This window comes from Scylla paramamosain, chromosome 35 (assembly GCF_035594125.1).
Source record: "Scylla paramamosain isolate STU-SP2022 chromosome 35, ASM3559412v1, whole genome shotgun sequence".
Taxonomy (NCBI): domain Eukaryota; kingdom Metazoa; phylum Arthropoda; class Malacostraca; order Decapoda; family Portunidae; genus Scylla; species Scylla paramamosain.
The window spans coordinates 8620153-8625000 of NC_087185.1; the positions used below are offsets into that span (position 1 = coordinate 8620153).

The 4848-nt window shown below is 42.5% G+C and overlaps 1 protein-coding gene across 1 annotated transcript in view; it reads left to right on the forward strand.

Moving 5' to 3' along the window:
- Positions 1-3165: 3165 nt before the first annotated feature.
- LOC135090637 (apoptotic chromatin condensation inducer in the nucleus-like) overlaps positions 3166-4848 on the forward strand; it is a 107173-nt gene continuing 105490 nt past the window's right edge. Inside the window, 1 exon segment of the mRNA XM_063987578.1 lies at positions 3166-3425. The gene's annotated coding sequence lies outside the window, so the exon portion shown is untranslated.

The window sequence follows — 4848 nt, forward strand, 5'->3', positions numbered from 1 at the left end:
AACATTCATTTCTTTCATATCTCAAAAGACGTCTGGGAAAAGAAGGTGTCCAACTATTTCCTTGTCGTTTTGTTGGTAGGGAGTTTGGTCTGGTGCCAGGTAACCCCATGTATGTTGGTCTGAATATCGTGTCTTTCACCAGTTTTCTGTTCCGTGTTTGAAGACATGCCATTGATGTTTAACCCTTTTGTTGCCATGATCGCCCTTCCTTATCATTAGCTCTTTCACTGCTATGATCATCTTTTACCATTCAGATCACTGTAATTTGTTGTTTGGAGAAACATAAAAAGATATTAAATTAATTTCCTCTTTTCAAAGTTTCAATGGTACGTTTTTATAAGAGACAGTCGTACAGAAAGTAAGCCTTTTAAAAGCTGTAGATGGCTATAGGAAAGATTGATCAGTAGTGAAAGGATTAATGGCACTGTAAAGACTTTGCAGTGAGACGCAGGAGAGAGAAGAGGGAAAACAGAAGGTTAATTTTGTGTTCTTAAGGTGAAGAAATATTTAAGAGAGCCTGGCACAAAAATAATGTCTAAAATGTTACTGGGTATCAAAGGAGAAAAATTTGTCTTGCAGTGAAAAGGTTAATGTAATGTGTCTCAAAGGTAACTATTCGTCACTTTTTGTTATCATTATTTATTTATTTAGTTAGTTAGTTAGCTAGTTGTTTATATGTATTTATTTCCTACATATCAGGAAGACTGACTAAGGGCGTGCCATTGGTGTTTAATGTAATCTTTTAACGAGGCAATCATCCACCACAGTTCGTTTTATCATTATCAATTTATTTAGTTAGTTGTTTATGAATCTTCATGTGTATTTATTTTTCACATATCAGGGAGGCTTGCTAAGGCCGTGAAAAAAAAAAAAAGTAAGAAGTGGTATGAAAACGGAGAGAGTGGAGTTGATCAAGTAATAGTCTTTGAGGTATCTTGATACTCCTGTTTTCAAACTTATTCATTTATTTTATTCCTTTATGTTTATTTGTTTATTTACATATTTATTTTGAATGAGTAAGGCAAGGAAATGACACAAAAAAATATTAAAAAACGCTTTTTATTATAATTACCTCATTAGTTAGCTTCTAGTTTATCATACTGAAAAGCTACATTTAGTCACAATTGTCACGATTGCTACTTACGTTTTCACCTGGCAGTATTTCTAATCAACACAATGCATTCCCCGCGGCGGCATTCATTAGCTTGGTGGCTGCGCATGCCGCGGCTTGAGGCGGTGAGGGGATTACACTGGTTGTCTCTTGAGACTCAAGGAGCAGTAGACTTATTACCATCACGCGTTAACAGACATACGATGGCTAACTGTGACCTACCGATAATATCACCTGCTTCTCAGATACAGAATGTTAGTAAATATGAGGAGTGTTTGATTTCAGTGTTGTTTATTAATTCATTGGTAGCTACCGAATTGTGAATAAAATTACGTTGATTCTCACGTACGAAACATAAATGGATAAATAAATAGTGTTTTGGTGCTACAGTGATAACCGTAAAGAAAGATTCAAGTAGATTGATCGATTGATGAATGGATGGATTAATTGATCGATTTAAGACACAGCAACATGAAAACTGGAACACAGCAATAATAAATAGAGGCGAAAAGTACATTAAGACACATCAACATGAAAGCTAAAAGAGAGTAATGAAATATAGAGACAAGCAGCACATTTAAGACGTACTAGCATGAAAATTAAAAGATAGTAATAACAGATAGAAGCAAACACCACATTTAAGACAAAGCAACATGAAAATTAAAAGCTATCAATAGTAGATAGAAGCAAACACAACATTTAAGGCACACTAACATAAAAATAAAAAGCCATCTATAAAATATAGAAACAGAGACGTAATATCAACTAATAACACTCAAAACTTACAAATCCTCACGTAACGAAGTAAATAGGATAGGAAGCAGGAAGAAAATAATGAGTGTATGTGTGTGTGTGTGTGTGTGTGTGTGTGTGGTGGCAGTGACCCGTGAAGTGCGCGCAGAGAAGTCCTGAGAGTGAGACAGCCAGTTAAGGGAAGTGGTCTGGTGCTGGCCGCTGAGGAAGACGAAGTGCCGGGAAGAAATAGGAAGAAGGAAGAGGGAAGTGATGGCAGGAGGCAGTGGAGTGTTCAAGGCTGTGTGTGTGTGTGTGTGTGTGTGTGTGTGTGTGTGTGTGTGAGAGAGAGAGAGAGAGAGAGAGAGAGAGAGAGAGAGAGAGAGAGAGAGAGAGAGAGCAATATCAAACACCCAATTTCCTGGAAAAAAATAGATAAATGAAAAAAACACGGAGAAAAAGAGAAAAACATGTTACAACCTTTACATATAAATTCGTAGAAGTTATAATTCTTTCCAGACTGGAAGTGGGTGAGAAAATATTTACTTGACGATCTGGTCAGGAGAGAGAGAGAGAGAGAGAGAGAGAGAGAGAGAGAGAGAGAGAGAGAGAGAGAGAGAGAGAGAGAGAGACAAGCAATCACACACACCCAGTCAGTCACTCCTCACGTCGCCTTCTGCTCGCGATGAGAGAAGTCAGGTGTAATAAGATTTGGCGGGAAAACTCTATTCCTGGCGAGGCTGGTGGGCGTTTGGGCGACGGGGGGCGGCTGGGCGATGGGGGGCGGCGAGTGGGGGGGCGAGATAGGATCATTGAGTGCTGTGAGCGGCGGTGCAGCGGCCCACACACACACACACACACACACACACACACACACACACACACGTCCCAAGCCCCTCCTCAGCTTTAGGGCCAGTTAGTGACGTCATCCTGCCCCCTCATACACCAGCCCGGATAATGTTGACAAAATTATGTGCGTGCGACACGGCACGCACTAGCCCTCTACACACACACACACACACACACACACACACACACACACACGTACATAATCGCACATGTAGCTATATATATACTGCGCAATGTATCTACGCCGGTTACACACACACACACACACACACACACACACACAGAATTCCAGAGAGAGAGAGAGAGAGAGAGAGAGAGAGAGAGAGGAGAAAGGTAGAACTGAAATAAAGGAAGAGAGAGAGAGAGAGAGAGAGAGAGAGAGAGAGAGAGAGAGAGAGAGAGAGAGAGAGAGAGGCGTTAGGGCGGGGAGGCGGTAAGGGAGATAGAGGGAGGGAGGGTGAGAAAGGCAATGAAATCGAGAGAGAGAGAGAGAGAGAGAGAGAGAGAGAGAGAGAGAGAGAGAGAAGCGCTCCCTCAGTCACACGCGGGCCTTCTTCAGGAGCACATGTCCTCCCCGCCAGGCTGACCCAACACAAACACACGCACGCACACGGCACACATACACACACACACACACACACACATACACACACACAACACACACACACACACACACACACACACACGCCGCGCACACACCCACCCACACTCGCGTATACCCTGCAGCCCATGTGTAAGTGCGCCCTGTCACCCTCCCTGCCCATGCCGCCCCTGCCTGCCGCCCCCTGTCGCCCCCTGCCGTGCCCCTCTAGCGCTTCCTGCAGGGAGAAGGCGAACAGTGAGTGACAAGTGATGTGACCTTGAAACAGTGACGCGTAGTGTTGTTACGGTGACAACGGCGACGAGGAGTGATGAGTCTTCCCCGCCGCCCTTCGTTACCGCCTGCGTCGCCTCCTTCGCCCTTGTCGTCGCCTCGTTTTCGTAATTTTCAGTGTTTTTTTTTTGTCACATTTGGTTCATCTCATTGTTTTGTGTCACTTGTATATCATGTTTTATTTTCTCTCTTTTGTCAACATTTTTATTACCATCCATGCCTCCTCCCTCTTTCGTTCGCCCTCCCTTATTCCCTTTTCGCTCCTATGACTATTAATCTCATGTTTCTTTCACACCTACATCACTTTTCTCTCTCTTTTTCTCTCGCTCTCTTTTTCTCCCTTTATCACCTCCCTGTCATCACCTGTGTCTTCTTTCTTTTTGTCTCTTTCTTCTTTTTTTTTTCTTTTTCTCTTTTTTTCTTATCCACCATTTATTCTTAACCTCTTCCATGTCTCCTTCCTTTTACGGACCTCCTCCATTTCGTTCTTCATCCTTATCTTCAATTTCTTACCGTTCTAAATTTATCCCTTCTTTCCTTCTTCCTCTCCTTTCGTGGCTCTCTCTCTCTCTCTCTCTCTCTCTCTCTCTCTCTCTCTCTCTCTCTCTCTCTCTCTCTCTCTCTCTCTCTCTCTCTCTCTCTCTCTCTCTCTCTTACCTTCTTCGTCCCTTATTCCTCTTTCGGCACTGTTTTTTTTTTATTTTTTGTTATTCTTTCCATCTTAACTTCTTTTATTCGTCACTTCGTTTCCTTCCTCCTCTTCGTCCTTCTTGGTTTTCATCCCTTCCTCCTCTTTGGTTACTTTCTTCGTATCCTTTTCTTCTTTCATTCATTTATCACTTTGTTTTCTATTTTCTCTTCTTTTCTCGTGGTTTTCCATCCCTTACTCCTCTTTATCTACTCTTTTTTTCTTATCCTTTTCCTCTTCCACTCATTTATCACTTCGTTTCCTTCCCTTCCTTCCTTTCTTCCTTCTTTTCCTTGTTTATCGATGCTTCTTACTTTATTTTCCTCTTTATTTGTCTTTATCCATCAGCTTGTTTTCCTTCTTAGCCTTTGTTCTCTCTCTCTCTCTCTCTCTCTCTCTCTCTCTCTCTCTCTCTCTCTCTCTCTCTCTCTCTCTCTCTCTCTCTCTCTCTCTCTCTCTCTCTCTCTCTCTCTCTCTCCTTCAGCGCCTCTCTCACCCACCTCCTCCCACCTTCATGAGTTTAGACCCCGCCACGTCTCTCTCTCATGGCGTTCATACTGTGATTTAAAGCCGAGCAGCCGAGTAGAGAGAATG